Genomic DNA, 21,122 nt, shown 5'->3' on the forward strand with positions numbered 1-21,122 from the left:
TCTGAACATTTGTGTGGCCGCATCAGAGACATCATTGACAGTGGCCCAGAGCATAGAGTTAAAACGAAAAGGACATCATTCTCATATCTGTGTTAATTTACACCATGGAGATTCCTTGTTCCTCTTGAAAGAAATTAATTAATCGCTGGCAGATTGGCTCTTGTAATGAAGCAGCTGTGGTATGGTACCCCCTGAAGGACCAAACAAACCACGATATGAAATACATCCTCCCTCTTCGTATCCACTTTGGACTACTAAAGAAAACTCTAAAAGAAACTAATAATAAAGCCTTGGACATGGTCACTTGCCCATCTGTATGTGGACTATAGCCATTCCAGTGCTCTGCAAATCCAAGCAACTTGTATTGGTTCGCAAAGATTGTACCTGGATTTAATTATTGGCCTTCGAAGCAATTGTGTACTCAGTGGCGTGTGGGGAGGTCTTGGGTAATTTGACCTGACTGCATTTGAAAGAGGTACAAGTGAACAGGTCCCATAGGTATTGTTAACTACTGTCTGTGAGTCTGGTTTGTCGGAACAAAAGGTAGTTACACGGTCAGAGAAGCAGGGTGTGCATAAGCGAAAGGCTGCTTGTTGTGAACTAAATTCCCACTCGCATTCATTCATGGAAGTGTTTGCATCTGAATAGTATTCAAACATGACCAGCATTAAAATGGATCTTTTCTCCAGACACTCAGCTTAGTTTTTGCAATTATCATGCCTTTCTTGTGAATGTGCTTTGGTGTATTAGCCTACACCTAAAGCTAAATTTGATGCTAGGAACATCTACAATGCAAAGAGCATGTGTTTAACCATATCTAATGAGTTCTCCATCTTGTCATCCAATATTGTGGACTTGTTTGAGTCTCTTGTTTTCTGAATTGATTACACACTTTATCTTGCGTGTTGCAGTTCGCATTGACTTTCTTGCATGTTGTAATTGGTCTACTGGGGCCATGATTGGGTAAGCAACACATTAGCATAGGACTCTTCTTGAAGCTGATGAAATTGATTGGTTGTTGAAACACTTTCTATACCAGCTTAATATGGAGAAATCGTCAAGTAAGCTATTTGTTGGGTGATTTTCCATATAAGTGTGGTAAACATTGTGGTAACGATAGTATCCTTCCGTTTGAGTATATACTGTGTGCATAACATATAGCTGCCATTTACATAGCAGAACCAAATCAACCTATGTTGTGAATTTTGGGCTGATCTGTTTGTATGACCAATGACAGGCTATAATTTGACCTTCTCTCGTGTGTTTTTCTCATATCTGTATGTTATTCGTGTAAGATTTCAGTTTGAAAGCAAACAAGAAAGCAAATAACTTTCAAGGGGTTCAATTTTCCTTTTGGTAAGACTGTCCTCAAGGCTGTTTGATATCGGGTTTGGATACACGTCTCTCAGCCCGAGTCTGACTTAGATCTTCGCTTGTCAGATCCAGAAAGTTAAATGTGACTGGGAGACTGCACCTGCGACCTGGCTGGAAAGATTTTTCTGTGTCAATATTCATTAACCCTGGGCCATTTCCATCAGTATACTCACTGTTATAAGTGTGACACTTTATCTAGAGAGGAAACGGCCACACGGCTTCACATTTAAATTTTTTATATTTAAATGTGTGTTCTCTCAAGCGCACCCTGTTTGCACTTTTAAATCCTAGTGTCCTACTCTGCTGGCTCTGAAGAAGGACAATTAAATGGCGCATGGCGATACCAAATGAACATTCTGACAAATTTGATGCTCAGCAGGGTGTCGGTTATGGACTCGCATGTATGAACTGAGATTATCTATAATCCTTTGCCAGCATTATTACAGTATTTTTCTCAAGAAAATTAGGGAAATGCCTTCTGAAAATTATTTAGATGAGAATGTAATTAACAGTATAAATATAAAACAAAACTAATAGAATAAATAGTATGCAAACCTCACACTACAGCTGTGTTTCAATTTGAAGGCTGCAACCTTCTAAGGATGTTACCTTCGCAGCCTCCGAAGTCCATGAAAAAAACTGAAATGAGATGGTCTCAGTCCCGGCGCCAAGGGTGGGCATTGGGGGTCTGGCCCCCCCCTGTGAGTCACTAGTGCCCACCCTGGACAAGCCTGCGGTCTCCCTTCATCTGTTCACCAGCTCCATGTCTCACCAACCAACAGTCCTTGCTTGTTTGCACTTTTTTATCAATAGGCTACTGTTATCAAAAGTGATTGTTTTGTGTGTATATCTATCTATCTATCTATCTATCTATCTATCTATCTATCTATCTATCTATCTATCTATCTATCTATCTATCTATCTATATATATATATATATATATATATAACTCCTGAATAAAAATAAAAATGTGTTTGGTCTGGTTTTAAAATATATATATTTAAAAGTATTTGATTGGTTTGGGCGATAGTGCGGAAATGTTTGGTTGTTTGCTAAGCATAGCGCGACCACTTAACGTTACCACACACGGTTGAGTATTGCAGTGAGACTGACACGTTATTGTTCTGCTGTGATCTTTGAACTAATTTCGCTGCTGAAACAACAAAAACAGTCATCTCAAATGTAAGTGACTAAATATTAATTACTTGTTTAGTGAACTGTCATACTCATGAAATTGGTCTCACATTTTCAATCATGATGTGATGCTGCTTAACTGTATCATGTTATTAAAAACTCCAAATTTTTACAGCAGTATGTTAACTGAGTTTTTGTTTGTTTTGGTGATTGTAATACGCGTTTTAATCAGACCAAGCTACTCTAATTCTCTTTCACTTGGCCTTTTAAAAAATCCACTTGTCCCTGATAAGCGGACAAGCGTTGATTTCGAGCCCTGCGACGTGTAGACTGCTTCAGTAGGCTATGTTCAAACTTAACGACTTCTCCGTTGTATTACGTTAATGGAGAGGTATGTCAGTTCTTCCTCGTTTTTTGTCCATTTAATTTATAATTAATTATATTATGCATTGCAGTAAGATTGATCTCATAAATTGTGCCCCCCTGAAAAAATGAAATGCCCGTCCATTAATTTGTGTCTGGCGCCGGATCTGGATGATCTAGCCTTTGGAGGTCCCATGAGTTGCATCAGTATATCAAATTAATCAGCCTTAGAAATATACGCACCATACATGGAATAAAATTAATACAAAACATAATTCAGAATACTAAAACAGTGATATTTTTTTCTGCTAAATACACACTTTTATTTAATAAAGGTTTTAATTGTTTATTTTAAAATATTCAGCTTTTTATATTCAGCCGTTACACGCGAGCAAAGAGTCTTGGGGTAACTTACTGTGAAGGATCCATTCGTTCTACCATAGCAGCGCAGAGAAATATCTACGTTTGAGCTAACATTGAGCTATAATTTTAAAGCAAATATCTCACACCACTTTTGGTTGCAATTCAAAATCAATTTAAACTAAGGATCCTCGATTAAGGTTGTTTATTAGCAACCCCTCAGCTCGGCTGATTTAAAGCTACTCCTTTATTTGTGTCTGTAAACTTAACTATCTGAGCTGTTGACAGAGGATTCAATTAGACTACTGATACTTATATGTTAACTCTTAATAGTAACAGATTAGCGCTTCACAGTATACAAAATTAGGGAAATGTCACAAATATGAATTTCACAATAGGTTTCAATATTTGAATAATTTTAACACTTGAACAGTAATGCATGGTCAAAGTTTTTGATCATTATACGGTAGATAGCAGAATAACTGGCATGCTAATATTTTTGGTGATGTGTGTGTGTGTGTACCTGGTAATTATGTTGTGGGGACCAATTGTTACTGTCCACCACTTCGTGTTTTGTTAATAAAACACCCTTCACCTGAATCCAAGAGGCTTCTGTGTCACTTTTGCCTCCTATCCCCTATCCCCTATATTATTATAATTTAAAGGAAGAGTATGTAGGATTGTGGCCAAAACTGGTATTGCAATAACAAAACTTGTAGCTAAAACTGGTACTGCAATCACCCAACTGGTGGCCAATACACAACATGACAACATAAACTTCAGTTGAGGGCTGCAACTCCAATTTTTAAATGACAATATCCTGGCCAGACCACTGTTGTGAGTGATATAAGTATTTGAAGTGAAAATGATTTCTTAATGTCTAGTGACATATCAGGGCCATTTTATGATTAATTGATATAAATGTCTTACATACTGTTCCTTTAATAAATTTACACAGATTTGTTTTTATCTACTCCCAAAGTAATACATATATACCTGTTTACTTTATATTGTAAGGGAGAGTGGGGTAAGTTGTCACACTTTTCATACTGTCTAACATTTAATGAGCACCATATATCACAATGGTATAAATCTCATAGCAAATGAAGAAGGAAATCTTGGGAACATACGTTGTATTTATTATATTTTCATATCTTATCTCATTACAGAGTTGTAGACTGTTGAACAGTGAATGTTCACTTGTGACAATTTGCCCCATCGGTGGGTCACACTAGATTATCTAAAAAGAAGAACACTACTTAAATGTGATTATAGATTTTATTTTAAATTCAAACCAGAACTGGAAATATTAACTCTAGGGCTTTTCACACTGCGGTTATCTGTGTTTCAAATCCTGCTTTTAACCCTAGGTTAAACTTGTAATTTGGAAGCAGGGTTATTGCTGGAATTAACCCAGGGTTATGAAACCCTGCTCGGAAGCATGGCTAGCCCTGCTTTTTTGGGTTAACATCGCATTGCGGTGCAAACACACGCAGTGTGAAATAAAGCAGGGTTAGAATGTTATGACCCCAATTAAACACAGCTGAAGCAGCTAATCAAGGTGTTTAGGGTTGCTTGATAATTACAGACAGATGTGTAAGAGCAGGGTTTCAGACACCTGACCCAAGGTTTAGGAATCCACAGTGTGAAACGTCAGATTATGAATATCCATAGTTATCTCTTAACCCCTGGTTAAGTACGAACAGTGTGAACGTGAAACAGATAACCAAAAAGTCATTAAGACAACTTGCCCCAAACTGACATGTGTGCTAAAGTTGGCTACATCTCAGAGTTAGAAATTGAGAGATTTAGCCAAGTATCAAAAGGTAAAGTATCAAAAGACACGTTATTGTCTCCTCTATTTTGTGCAAAATAATAATTTTTAACATTTATACCTAACAAAGTTGAATTGCATAAAATATAAAGTTAAATTTTTGTACATTTTAAGCCAAAAAATAAGAACATTGTGCTAACGTCACATTAGTGCAATCTTGACCACATGTGAACACGAAGTTGACGAGCCTCTAGTGTTGGCGTTATGAACAGTGTGACAACTTACCCACGTGACAACTTACCCCGCTCCCCCCTACCGATTCTCACTTTTCCAAGAAAGAATGTGGAACATGTATGTTAAATTTATTTTAAAATATGTAAAACATTAAATAAATCTAATTTTGCATTATTTAGCACACTCTTAAAAATTGTACTAAGTAGCACTTCATAATATAGCTTCACAGGCTTTTCATTTTAAGGGACTCACTTTATGTTCTATATAGCACCAGTTTGTAGAGTGCAACTTATAAATTTTTTTACGCAGCCAACAAATTGAAAACACATGAACTATGCATTTTACTAAGTTTTTGTGGGTTTGATATTTTTTAAAATGTAAATAAATGTGGCATAGCTTATAGTTTGTTGCTTGTTGACTTGTGTTCAATGTATATTGTAAAACATCAAATGGCACTGAAACATTATTTCACATTGCACTAATAAAACACTTTGTCAGAAATCCATCACGCCCTCCACGGCACTGTACGTATGCTGCTGGTAACTTATGAATTTTTTAACAGCTGGCCACTTAAGCTCCTAATGTGTGTGCACTTTAATGATAAATCTACCAGCTTTTAAAGCGTCACCTACATTTAGTAGTGGGTGGTTCTGGATTTCCGCATGTCGTAGATGAAAAAATCAGGATTAGGCCCATGAAAATAGAGCAGAAGAACACTAATTCATCTTACGTGAGGACCTGCTTTACCTCAGCAGTGTTTGGTAATTGTCTCTTTGGCCTACGCACCCCTTGAAATGGTGACAGTTGGGGAATTTGAGACCAAAAATCTATGCAACGACTAAATGGTATTTAGTATTGGATTGTTTATGCGTTCAATATTCAAGCCCTGTGAAAGCTTATTAAAGACAGGGATGGGAAGTGGTTAATCACAGGTAGCTTAATGCATCGCTTCACACCTCCTAATGGTTCGACTGAATCCTGCCAGACTCTGACATTTCCACCCTTCAGCCAGCCGCCCCATCACCTGTTCGGCTGAAAGACACTGACACAGGCTGGTAAACATCACTGGAAACTTACAGCTGCAAGCCACGGTGGCCATACATTTCCTTTCTGTTTCTTATTTTAAAACCATACAGGTTTAGTGAGGAAGGTGTTTGTATAAAGCAGATATAAATCTGTGAGGCCAAAGTCTGCGGGGTTTATAAGCCTTGGTCTGACAGCTTATGAGGGCGTTTCTGTTTTTCAGTGGTTTGCAGGTCACAGATTTTTAGCTCTAAATGAGCTGAGGCATGAAAGTAAACCTGTGGTTTTGTACTGCTGCCGGCATGACTCAGCTGCAGTTTCTTTGTTTGAAAGTCATAAAGGAGAGGATTACACAACATTGTTAGTAATAGGTGATCTGAAAGGGTCAAACATAGATTTTTATAATCTGTTGCTTTAGGTGACATGGTTGGTTCCAATGATGAATTCAGAGCATTGCTTATTCATTGGAAAGTTGTCAGACTCAGTTCTCCAAAGCTGTACTCTTCCCTGCTTACAAATTCGAATGCATACATTGGCCATATAGTTACATAAGAACATATGTGACACATCCCAGAGAAGTCTTATAATCAAATTTAGAGATTATGATTATCAAAGTTTGATTTCAGTAATTTCGCACAGATTTCAATCTTTAACATGACCTTACTCAGTCAATGTTAAAAGGACATTACACCTTTTTTTTTTGAAAATATGCTCATTTTCCAGCCCCCCTTGAGTTAAACATTATTTTACTGTTTTGGAATTCATTCAGCTGATCTCTGGCGCTACCACTTTTAGCATAACTTAGCACAATCCGTTGAATCTGATTAAACCAATAGCATCGTGCTAAAAAAATAACCAAAGAGTTTCAATATTTTTCCTATTTAAAACTTGACTCTTCTGTTAGTTACATTTTGTACTAAGGCAGACGATAAATTAAAAGTTGTGATTTTTTTTTAGGCAGATTTGGTTAGGAACTATACTCTCATTCTGGCATAAGAATCAAGGACTTTGCTGCCATACCATGGCTGAGGAGGCACAATGATATTACGCAGCACCCGAAAATAGTCCCCTTGGTAACTTTCAATAGCAGATTACTATTTTCAGGGAACTGCGTAATATCATATAAAAATATCGAAACTCTTTGGTTATTGTTGAGCGCAATGCTAATGGTCTAATCAGATTCAATGAATTGTGCTAAGCTATGCTAAAAGTGGTACCACCAGACCCGGAGATCATCTAAATGGATTCCAAAATGATAAAAATCAAATGTTTAACTCTAGGGGAGCTGGAAAATGAGCATCACGTGTCCATTGATTGAAGATATTTTCTCAGAATGGTCTTCACATTACGTAGGATGATTTTATGTAGAAAACAATAAATACTAAAAAACAAATTCTTTAGCTGGGTTTTCACAGGCAGGGTCATATATGCTAATTGATTACAAGTAGGTAACACTTTATTTCGGTAATCCACTTTAGACATTTTACTTACTATAAGTAACTTTGCAACTACTTATCAAACTACCAATCTTTAGAGAATTAGTAGACTGTCTGCTTAATATCTACTAACACTTTATTGTGTTGATATCTTAACAGACATTCAACTGTCTATAAGTATCTTTGCAGGTGCATGTCAACTTATTCCACTAACACAAACCTCTTCCCTAACCCTAGCATGCCACATATTGCTATAAATACGTACCAAACGTTGCAAATCTATAGAGATGAGCAGTTTTTATTTTTGTATGTGTCTGCTTTGTAACATTTAATAAACCTGCATCAAAATGGAGAAAAAAAACAAACTTCTCTAGTTCAATTCCACAGAAAAATTCTGCCAATAATCATATTTTAGGTTATGCAGAAATGTAAGCATGGGTACGTGTGGTAAGTCAGCCTGGGTTGACATTGAAACAACTGTACAACTCAAAGATTTCACTGCATCTATTTATGCCGAGTTCAGACTGCACGATTTTAGCCCTGATTTTGACTCTCCGACAGGTTTTGCGAAATCGCCGCAAAATGCCCTGAAATCACAGGCAAATTGGTACAAATTGTACACGGCAGTGACAATCACACAGTGTGAATTATCAAACACGCGATCTGAGAGAATCTCCAAAGATATCTGGACCTGTTGACAATTCAAAATCATGCAGTGTGTAATGTTTTCTGACTGAAAATAACATTGACGATGACCTACAGCCAACGAGAGAGCAACATACAGTGCAGCTGGAAGTTCAGGTAGGAGTTAAGGGTACAGACCACAATAACAGCAAGCATGGGTTCAGTTCAGAGAAGATCTCCTCTTTTTATTTTTCTTCTTTTCGCTGCAAATGAGTGCACATGCAATTTGTATGGCGAGTGTCTTGTGAGCTACCAATTTTAACAATAATCCCAGTCTCACGTGAGAACTTATGTCTTGCAAGCGTAACCTCACGTTCTTTCCTTGTCACTTCTCATGTGCGTTTGGTTGTGAGACGTAGTTTGCAGACCGGGACAAAGTAGTCTGCGATTCTTCCTATGGTTAAGTCATGCAGTGTGAAACCCCCTGTTTGCGATCCATCAACCCAGCAGGGTCTAAATGCTACCCCAGATAGTCATGCAGTGTAAAAAGATCTGTGACCCAACTACTTTGAAAATCGTGCAGTCTGAACTCAGCATAAGCTTAATTTTAAGTTCTCTCAACTACAGTATTTATTTTTTTACAGTATAATAAACCTAAACTTCTTGCAGTTTTACAAAATTTTATTCTGCCTCGTCAGATTAATAATTACAATTCCACATCCCATTTGCTACCTCATTTTAAATACTATCTGATATCTGCACAACTGTGCTGCAGAGGATGTTATGTTTGTTGGGGACTTCTCTTTCAGATTAGACAACCAGACGTACTCTGTGTGGACTACTTAACAAGACAATTGATTGTGCTGTGTCATCACCTTCCACAGGCCTGCTAATCAACTTCGTCTTTGATAACTTCAGTGGCTTCAAGTGATGTCAATCGATCAGGACAAACAGTCCTTGAATTCGCATTTGGAAAACAATGAGAGGCACACCAAATGATTCAAATGTGTGTGTGTGTTTGCTTTGATTTAATGGCTTGAGAGGATCTGTGAAAGTTTCATGAAAATAATCGGGGGGCATTAACCGTTGCCTCCCATCAAGCAAACTTCTAACCTGAGATTTACCGTGCAGTTTTATTCTCAGTGCAACTTACGCTGTTTTTTCAGCACTTTTTCGTTCATCAGTCACTGAGCCGAGACCAAAAGAGTATTTGGATTTAAGTTGTTAATGTGAGGCTAGGCGGGCCCGAATGCGTTACTGACTTGAGAACCAATCATCCGTAGATGGGCAGGCAAATTGGTGCCCTAACCATGATGAAGTGCGGGTGCTGTGCGACTGTTATTTAGCTGCCCTAATACTGAAGACTGCTGAAATACCTACTGACTGAAATTGTAAAGATTTTGTGGTGAATGATTGACAGATTTGTCCAGAGATAGATTATATTTTTTAACTCTATCTAAAGTTTTGAATGTGTTCATTTAGTGTAATTGATTATTTAAACATATTAACACAATAATGATCAGTAAGTATATTCTATAATAAAGATTTTTACTATTATCTGAACAATTCAGTTTTACATACCTATTCATAGTGTTATATCACAATTTAAAAAAAAAAATGTGTTAAAATGCTACTTGTCCTGAGTATTATATTAAAACAGTTGTTCCAGTGCTATGGAAACCCAGGCTGACTTTTCCATCTATTTTTCACACCCTTACAAGCTGTTACTGAATGTATAGCAGATCAGACATATTTAAAGCAATCAAGATTATTATCAAAATATTTTACATATGAAAGGGGATTCTTCTCAACCACCACCAATGTGCAGCATCCACATAGATGATACGATGGCAGCCATTTTGTGCCAGAACCACACCACACACCAGCTTATTAGTGAAGAGGAGACATATAATAATATAGCAATATAGCCAATTAGTATATATGGGGATTATTAGTAGGCCAATTGACAAATTTGGCCAGGATACCGGGGAACACCCCTACTATTTTTGAAGGACAAGGGGAATTATAATCATGTGCATCGAGTCTACGTCAACTAGCAGCGGAAGTGAACTATTGCTTACAATCCTTGCATTTGCTAAAGTTCAAGAAAAGAGATTTCAGTTAGAGACGATAACTCGTGTCATTGTATACTGTGTGATTTGTAACTTTGCAGATTGTTAACATGTACTAACACACAATTACACTCCTTACCATGTTTAAAAGATTTGGTCACAATGCAAACATGAGTTAACTTACAGAGTCAGAAGCGCAGGAATTATGATTATGTCGGTCTTGTCCACGTCAACAGGCCCAGGAAGTAAACTGTGGCCTACAATCCGTGTGTTTGTTGTAGTCCAAGAAAAGAGATTTACATCGGAGACGATAACTCGCATCATCATTTACTTTAGGGTTTGTATCTTTTGCAGATCGTTAACATGTACTAATACACACTTACACACCAAAGGAAATGTAAAACCATGTATCGGACTATAGTTGTTCTATAAACTTTTTTTTCTTTGCAAGGGTAAATTGTCCCAAAAGGTGACAAACACTGTCAAAAATAAAGGTACAAAGCTGTCACTGGGGCAGTACCCTTTAAAAAGGGCCTAAAATGTATTTAGGTACAAATATGTATCTTTGAACTGCCAATTTTACCTTTTTTACTCTATTTTTGAAAGTGTACTGTCCTAGTGACAACCTTTGTACCTTTATTTCTGAGAGTGAAGCATGGAGTTTTGTGTGATGTCAAACTACTCTCCAAGTCCAGCGAAGTGATACAGTGATTCTTGGAAAGCCACATATGAGTCAAACTGGAGGACCAGACCGGACGAAGGTGAAGGTCAAGATTCAAAATTTAATAAAAAATAACGTGCAATTTTGATTTTTGGTTCAGACAGCAAAAAGGCTGCAATTCAGTATGTATGCAACATTGCCCGGAGCCGGTGCCAACACAAGCAATCACATGCTCTTTTTCTCTGAAACACACACACACACGCACAAACACACACGCGTGCACACACACACACACCTTATAGTGCCTGCACCGTTATTAGTTTTGGAGTGACATTTTGTTGCAACCAAACCTCCTGTTTTTACAGCACAGCAAACTGCATTTGTCAAGCGATTTTTATGCGCTCTACATTATAATTTGTGGCCTGTTGTAATTTTTAATTTCAAAGAATTATAAAAAAAAACTACCCCTTGCATTTATCTTGATTCTTTAATTTATAATCTGTTGTTGCATTTCTAGTAACATGTGTGGTAAACATTTACATTAATGACCTATAGTATAACCAGGGGTGCACATAACTTTTTTGGCCTGGTTCTCAAAGGAGCACCTGGAGATGTTGCTTGGTACTCACACTATTCATAGCGCTGACATCCTACATGCTGTCATCATCACTAATCTCCTTACTACTCTCTTTGCCATATCACTTTGGTTTAAACATGGTAGACGATGATGTACTGTATATAAAATAAATGGTCTTTTCTTTTGCCTGAATTTGAAATTAAGCTGACCAAAAGAAAATAGGACTAATTTGATCAAAATTTATTAATTTTGCAATTTGTCAAATTAAAGGCTTCTTGGCTTTTTTGATTGATATTGATTTAGATTATCAGAAGGTCTTAAAGCCTAATGATGTCTGACAAAAACTCTGATAAAGCGAGATGTCTTGTCAGATAATCTTAACTGAATGTTTTCATTTCCATTGGTCCATTTTCTTTTAAAAACTTCTTGTAAAGCAATTGCTTGTCAGTAGTCAGTTTCACTTCCAAGTCAAAGAAAAAACAATACCTTAGTGAATACACTGGCAATATAAGTATTTGTCTGTATTTTATAAACTTACAGCTGTATTATCCCAAGCAGAGTAGTTACTGTGCACAGTGCAATTTTCCAATGTCTCAGTGCACCAAAGCAACATGCTTTACAGAAACATCCAATATCCATAATGTCACCAAGAGTAATGACTTTTCGAAGTTGTGAATATATGAAGAGATCCTTTCCTTTGATTTACTTGGCCAATTGTAAACTCTCCAACTGCAAGTCTCAATGATATATATTAAAAGCAGTGCTCTGCCGATGCATTCTTATCTTTAAGGTTCCTTTGAGTCAGTTTATCTGCAGTTATTTTATTGGGCACAAAGATGAACATGGGTTTATGAAAGTTTTCTCTAAGACAACCATGCACGGTGTCGACTAATTGCCTATGGTGCGCACAGGTCAAGTCATTGTAGAATGACTGGAAGTATCCCAAGGGTATTTGGAGAGAAATAGGGGAATGATTTCCCTGTGCACTCTGCTGTGGTGTCCAGAGACCTGTTACTGACTGATCCAGACGGAGGAGAGTAATAACCCTCCAGCTGTGTTTGCTTTTGCGTCTGGCTCATGTGGAATTGAAAGGAAGAAGAACATTGATCCGTGCAGGGATGGAATGACCTCTGAAACAAATATCATGATAAGTCTTAACCCTTGAACTTCCGTTCAAAATCCGCCTTTACCGTGCTCTATGCCCGCAGAGGTGCCATCTGCGAAGAACGCGCATCCAGTAAAATGTATCAACTCCAGGGGCTTTGGATGAGCTCAGCGCGTAAGCCACAATGCCAATGTGTCCTTCAGACCTTTTAGTCTCTTGGGTCTTAACATAAGACTTGTATCCTCTTTCCTCCCTACCTGCAACCCCTTTGAGATAAAGATGTGTATCAGAAGAAGGCCTGGTACATACATCTCTTTAATCCACTTTTGCATGGGTTCATTCTGCACACCCTCTCCTAACTCAAAGTGTTTTGGCTCTTTGTCGACAATATAGAAGAGCAAAGGCGTGAAAATGCAAATGGCTGCATTAGAATTCCATTTGAATTCCCCTGCTCCACTGCACAATGTTATTATGGGTGATTATTTCCGGCGTCCGGTGGACGTGCCTTTGCCAGACCATCTGTCGATCAGGATAGCGGGCACAAACACTTACACCGATATTACACTGACATCCCATCAGGACCTTAGATAGAGGTTCTTTTAGGTTTCTTTTCATATTGAATTGCATTTTGGTTCTGATGCACTCTCGGATTAAAGGTACACAATGGTACAAAAGTTGTCACTGGGGTGGTACCTTTTTAAAAAGTACACTTTTGTATCTAAAAGGTGCATATTATGTTGATACCTTAGAGGTCCTCAAAGGTACATATATGCACCAAAATGTTACATATTAAGACCTTTTAAAAACTTTTGTACTTTTTTGTGAAGTGTGAATGCAATAGTTTGATGTGCACAAATGTGGTGCAATGACATCCTCATGCGTGAATATTTCCGAGTCTCTTTATTTTCAGCATAAAAGCCTGTGTGGGCTTTAGAAAGATGGCATTATCCTCAGAGATCTTGGCTTGAGTACCTTGAGCAGGGCACTGGAAGTCCAGCTTTGTAATGATGAGTGTTGTATCAGCAGGTCCCAGATGTCGGGTCCTGCGGGGTGTCAGAGAGCAGATAATCAAGCCTCTTATGGCTGCCATAAAGAGGGACAACACGGTGAGTTTAGCGCTTAGTTTCTTTAATCATGAATGTCATGGTGACACAACGGCATAGCTTGCGCTGCATTAACCTGCCAGTTGGCCACTTTGATAAAGCGTGCGGTCTGCAGGGGGCTGCGGTCCTCTTAATGGGGTCTTTTGGGCTAACCTTCTGCGTCTAGCCGTGAGAGTAAAAACACATTCTTGTGATCATTAATGGAGGACTTTTCAGATGTAAATGTGAAAGAAAGGCTGCGACGTGCTGCATGAAGTGCTAACTCGTCTAGGTCGTTACGAGGGTGGGTAACAGTGTTTCAGGGCACATTAAGAGCACAGTGGATGTGGCCGTCCTGTTGTTTGTTCATTCGGCTAATGTTCCCACTTATTGTGCATTGCCGCGGCCGTCGAGAGAAAGTCGCAGCGCTCTGTTACTGCGCTTTTCAATTAATCCATTAGCAGCCTGTGCAGTCGACCAAAAAGATTGCTAAAAAGAAACATAGCGAAATAGCTGATTTATATGAAGAGCTCAGATGCAAAACCCTCTAAAGTGCATTTGAAATGTTGTAAATCAGCATTTTTATCAGACTCTTAATAGATTCTGTCAACAAATCAATATATCTGAATTGCCTCAGGCCGGCATTAGGCAGATTTTATGCAAAAAAAATGATGACCGTATTGTACGTGTCGAGAGCATTTGGATAAATGATGTTTTATTAACAAAGTTCGGGAGGAACATGTCAAATAAAATACCTAAGTGACTTCAGCTGTTTTCAATCAGTAGTCAATGGCACCAGCCGCTTTCAATCGGTAATCAACAATACACCCAATCAGCTCGAAAGCAAGCCATATATAAATCACAGTTCAACTCACTGAAAATCCTTCGCATCTTTCAGAATCCCTCCTCCACCCCGTCTCCTCTCACTTATCAAGTTATTTCCTTAAGAGGGGGGGGGATACTCTGTGTTTCAGGCTCATTCCCTGCTCAGAGCCCTCTCCCCGGACAGCACGCCAAATACGTTTACTAATTTAATTCTTTCAACTTATTTGTAAGTGTGAACTCGTGAATATCATGATGTCGTTTTTGGTGGAGGTGGCTTTTAAAGGCATCTGCATCTGGGGCCTCATTTATCAAACGTGCGTACGCACAGAAGTGTGCGTAAAGTGTGCGTAGGAACAGTTTTACGCAAAGTGTGGAATTTATCAAATTGCACTTATACTTAGAAATGTGTGTAAATATACGCACACCTCTGAGTATGCGTACGCACAGCATCTAGTGGTAGAATAGCGATACTACACAGGACCCTGTTCCAGTGAGTAAAGAAGTGTCTATTTATTATCCACAAGCAGGTGTTAAAAATGATTAATGTCAGTATTGTAACAGCAAATAATATAATGATTTATTTGTGATATGTATCTGTGAAAGCTCTACATGTGATTTGTATAAATGAAGTCTCCGACAAATGTTTGACACAGTGCAATGGCTTATCTTGCGTTATTGGAAGACTTGGCAAATAATCCATTCCGCCGGTAGCGCGTTTTCAAAGATCGCGCCAATGATGCTGGTTATATATGCTGCTGTCCAAGGTGGAAAGTTGTCTGTCCTCCTCCAGTTGCACTCGTTTCACGTCGGTGTGCTGTGACGCGGTTTTTTTTTTGGCTGATAATTTAATGTCAAACGACTATTTTATTTCTAAAAGTGTTCTCATACCCAACGGAATTAAACTCAATGGTAACATGTTCCCATGTAGATTTGTTTTCTTTTGTTAGTCATTCCTCCCGCACTAAGTGAACCAAACAGGATGTGTTATTAGGATTTAACCTCATCCACCAGTAACTCAATTTCTGCGTCTGTAAAGTTCCTCTTTTACGCTCTCTTTGCCATTATTACGATGAGGGAAAAAGCACAACCACGTGACTTATAACGAGCGGTGTTGTCACCATATATGGTTCATTGGAGGCGTTTCGAAATGCAAATGAACATGAACGTGCACGAGCATGGTGCTTAAGAACACATGGGATTTATCATCAAGGATTACTTACTGATGTGCGTACGAAGCACGTGCGCACGTTTGATAAATCCCGATTTTTTTGTACTTAGGCACATTCTAAATTTCATTCGTAGGTACAAATATAGAACATTTTCTACGCAATGTTGATAAATGAGGCCCCTGGGCTCCTTTCATCTACAACCTTCACATGTGCCAACAATCACTCTCAGATAAAAATACCTATACATGAAGGTACAAAAGTTATCACTGGGTAGTACCTAGGACTGGGCGATATGACCCAAAAAATTACCGATAAAACATTATTCCATATCAGTCGATATCGATAATTATCATGATAAATAACAAATCTTTACTCCTGTCAAATTTAAAGGCAGATTTTTGCTCCTGAATGAAAATTGTATAAACCAGACAGTTAATAATGGTTTTAAACTACTTTACACAAGACAGACTGCTTTAAGTTTCAATATACTGAGTAACAGCTGTTTATGTTCACTTAAACAAGAAATAAAACTTAGTTCAGTGATCACGCGTGTGTTATACATATACGAGCTATACACGCTGATAAATGGATGTCAAGAGTGTCACGTTGCTGTGGAAGCGCACATACGCAAACACTATATTCACTGCAGTGGTGGATCTGCTGCTTTTCCTCAGTTTCCTGAATTTGTGAATGTCCTATAAATATACTTTTAAAGCTGTGCGGACGTGTGCGTGCGCAAGGCGGACACAGAGTGAAAGTACAGTATACTGCACCTAATGTGTCTGCTGTGTTTGACGAACCCTGTTTGCGTGTCCAACATTACACACAAGAAAATGTTTCCGCGCATTTGGATTCCGTGATTCCGTTCGCGTTATCCGCATCGCGAAAATCATAGGTCTCTACTAATAAATGAATAACTTGCCTCATCTTCCACTCCTTCAAGTCTAACTGTCACTGTGATTGTAAACCAAGAGCGCGTGCCGCATCCGGAAGTGCTCGCGCAACATTACGCACAGTGCGCAAACATTATCGATCACTTATCGAACTGTCCTTATCGTTTTATCGAAAAAGTTTATATCGGTAAAATGATCGTTATCGGACTATCGCCCAGCACTAGTACCTTTACAAAGAGTACACTTTTGTACCTAAAATTAGTATCTCTAAGGTAAACACTGGTACCTTTAAAGGTACAATCTAAATGGTACATATTATGACCGTTTTTTAAGGTATCATCACAGTGACAAAAAGGAACAAGATATACCTGTATATGAAGAGTTTGGTTCCAAAACGCAATAAATCCATTTTGACAAATTTTGGTAAAAACATGTTTTCTATACCAAGAAAGTGACAAGATGAAAACCACTATTTTCTGTTACAAACTTTCACATAGCATCTTTAGGTTATAAAAACATAAAAAATTCAAATCCATAACTTGATTTTCAAAGATTTATTATAAAAACTGATTATTTTTTCCACAAAATGCAATAAATCCATGACAAGTTTTTATTCAAAGTGCTATAAATCTATTGAATCAATAGCCTATATAAATGTGCATTCATCTTTGCCATGTTATATTCATTTAGTTGACTAGTTGTACACACTAATTAAAAATATAAACATTAATGTCATTAATCAAAACACTTACTTTGTCATATTAAGAACACTGTCATTGCTGCGGTTATACTTGACGTCGTGGCTTAACGTTTTTCACAGCGATCAGCTGTAAAATGTTTTGGTCCTGCTCGATTTTCATTGACTTTGAGTAAAATTATGGAAAGTTTTTCATAAGATCCCCTGGGGTCAAAGTGTTAGCATGACAGAAGCTTGATGCTGTCGGCCCGGGCAAACAAGCACCCGTCTCTTGCGTAAATTATTAGATGTTGATGGCTTACGTTTCTTTCCCGTCACAGAAAACCATCACAGGTTTATCAATGCCATTAAAGTATTATTTTGTTTTTGTTTGTTTGTTCACGAAGTACATAGTAGATGAGGATAACTAGGATTCCGTGTTCTCAGCGCGCCGCCATTGTTTGTTTACATTGCGTGAATGGTGCGCTGCAATCTGTGGAGTGGATTTATGGCATTCTGTAGAAAAGGGGGAGTGGCGTTTATTGCATTTTGGAAAAAAAGGGAGAAAAAATGACAGAATAACACGGCGGATAATGGATTTTGCGTAAAATTAAGAATTTACTTTTTAATACTGACCTGATATAATACTGATTCTGGCAGGAACTCATTTTTTTCAAAAATGGCGTTTATTGCGTTTTGGAACCAAACTCTTCATATATTTCTCTCAGGGTTTTCTCCCTCCACTCCTAGGACGTTTTCCTCTCCTAACTAAAAAAGCCAGGAGGGTTTTTCTCCTAGCGTTTTTTTTATTATTTTTTTACCCCTGGTGAGTCAGCTGACATTGGCTTAACTTAGCACCCTCTTCTATGGGTTACATTATTACTACGCTCGCTAGTACGGTTTAATCTTAGCCACTGTATTCTGTTGCTTACTGTATGTTGTTGATCGATTTTCTGTGTTTTTTTCCTGCATGTATTAATGTAAAGCTGCGTTGAAACAATTAAACAATTGGGAAAAGTGCTATATAAACAAAATTGAATTGAATTGAATTCAGCCAATCACTGAATAGCACTTAATAACATGTTTATCCATCAGCCCTGTCGGCCTCCTCTGTCTGGACATCAAACATGTGTGAACCTGTTTATTCTTGCCAGCAATCGTTTTCAAATATAGATGTAGGATTCATAAGGAGGCCTTTATACAGTATATTCACCTCTTTCATCCACATTTGTGCTGGTTCTCCTCTCTCAGGAGACTCAGACTGTCGACAAAGAGACACTCCCCCACCTGAATCGGTCTTTGTGTTTTCTACTTTATTAATGTAATAAAACAAGAGATGTACATACTGTCTGGCCTTATATTTGCTAATATACACATTTTGCATTACTTCTGTATCTCTCAGTCCAATATTATCCGGCTGCCTTGCTTCCATGGGGACAACACTCTTGGTTTAGGGGTTTATTTGTACATTATGTTTAAATCTCTTGTATTCACTATGGCATAGAAACTAGCATGTTTGTGTTTCAGAACCAGAGCAGTGCCGTGCAAGCCGAGACCAGGTGGCGTGTCGGATAGGTGCAAAGGTGTTGAAATAGAGAGATAGAGACAGAGTCTCCTCCGCATAATTAATTCCCAGCACAGTTCAAACACATTTGTCGTACGACCCACTACTCTCTCCGGGTGGCCTGTATGCCACGCCGCTCTCACATTATTGCTTTTCAACAGAGGAAGAGCTGACCCGGCATGCATGCCACTGCTTGTGCTACTAGATTACAGCATGGGGCATCATTTGAATTACTAGATGTAGTGAATATCCTAAAAGCCAAACTTGGTCAGACACGTCTGCGGCTAGCACAGAAAATTCAATTACATGAATATGTATCTGTGAATGTTTACGGTATGTGTCTGACGGTTTGTATATACCAGTAGGTCTGAGTGTTACAGTATGTCAGATATGACTGGTTTAGACAATTTTCCATGTGTCCAGAAAAGCAAGAACAATCCCTCTAACAACATTGAAACTGGAAAGCAATAAAATGTGTTATTCAATGATTGATGTGTAGCCCAGGAGCCACTTTTTCAATTTTAAATGGTTTAATGCCATAAAATCACAGCTAGAGGTGCGGAAAAGCACATAAATACTTTTGATGACATAGAAAAGCTATAGCTAGCCGACTTGTTGGGGATGTTTGTGAAATAATATATTTTTTAAGTGACAACTTAATTTATTTTTCATGCTTAAAGGGATACTCCAGCCAAATATCAAAATTACCCCATGATTTACTCACCCTCAAGCAATCCGAGATTCAAATGTCCTTCTTCTTTCAACACATTTGGAGTTATTTTAGTAAATGTCCTTGCTCTTCAAAGCTTATAATGGGAGAAAACAGGGAATTATGGAACAACTGCTGACTTAAAACCCCCCAAAAGTGCATTAATCCTTCACAGAGGTAATCCACATGGCTCCAATGGGTTAACCCTTAAGCTGCATTCACACCAAACGCGAATAGAGTGTCTGGCGCAAATGATTTCAATGTTAAGTCAGTTTAAAGGCACGTTAAGAATGCTGAAGGTCTTGTGGCGCGAATGCCATTTAGTATGGCGTGTGAATGACACAAGGTGAAAAATCTGAACTTTGGCAGAAAATCATGGCGCGTTATCCACTCAGGAGCTTGTTCTAGTTGTGAAGTTATTACAGGAAGTCGAGTCGCAGAAGCCCCTCCCATGACGGAAATTTCCATCTGAATATCTTGAATGAATAGAATTTCACGCACGGCTTTCACCTGCAAATGAAGCAAGTAAACTCAAAATGTTCAAGCATCCAACTACGTGCGAATAGCACGTTTTTGCCTCCTCTACTGAGTCTGGTGTGAATGCACAGTTAGAGCTGTCTGTATTACGTCAGTGAATGATTGATGCACTTTTTGGGCTTCAAAGTCAGAAGTGTTCCTTATCCCTCTTTTCTCCCATTATAAGCTTGGAAAATCAAGGACATATGTGACCCGTCACGGAAACCAATGACACAAGTCGGCAGCACAAGTTTCGAGAAAATGAGAAACAAAGTTTTTTTTTCAAAATTTGTTATTTTCGTTTTATTGCAGAATCTGTTAGTTGAGATCACGAAGAAGCCTCTCCATGTTTGAGATAGCATTTTTTGTACATTTAAAAGCGTACATTTTGCGGTTGAAATCGGCTTGTTTTTCCGGAGATTCTAGCGTGCAGCGGGGGGCGTCATTGTCTGTGTGTATATTTACATACTGTATAAGCTTGTGTTTTCGCCTTCGCACCCAAATGGAACAGTGTGACTACTAAATAAGGTTAGTTCGCCCAAAAATGAAAATAATGTAATTAATGACTTACCCTTATGCCGTTCTAAACTCGGAAGACCTCCGTTCATCTTCGACACAGTTTAAGATGTTTTATCGTTAGATTTAGTCCAAGAGCTTTCTGTCCTCTTCATTGGAAATCTATGTACGGTTTCCATGTCCAGAAAGGTAATAAAAACATCATCAAAATAGTCCATGTGACATCAGTGGGTCAGTAAGAATGTATTGAAGCATCGAAAATACAGTTTGGTCCAAAAATAGCAAGAATTTCGACTTTATTCTGTCTTCCCTTTCAGTTCTGTTGTGAACCGCGTGAAGTCACGTGACTGTAGTGACGTGGCTGACCTGTCCCTCAAACATGTTTTTTTTATTTATATATAGCGTGCGTCTCCACAGACTGTAAACAAAGCTCG

This window comes from Paramisgurnus dabryanus, chromosome 3, assembly GCF_030506205.2.
Source record: "Paramisgurnus dabryanus chromosome 3, PD_genome_1.1, whole genome shotgun sequence".
NCBI classification, from domain to species: Eukaryota; Metazoa; Chordata; class Actinopteri; order Cypriniformes; family Cobitidae; genus Paramisgurnus; species Paramisgurnus dabryanus.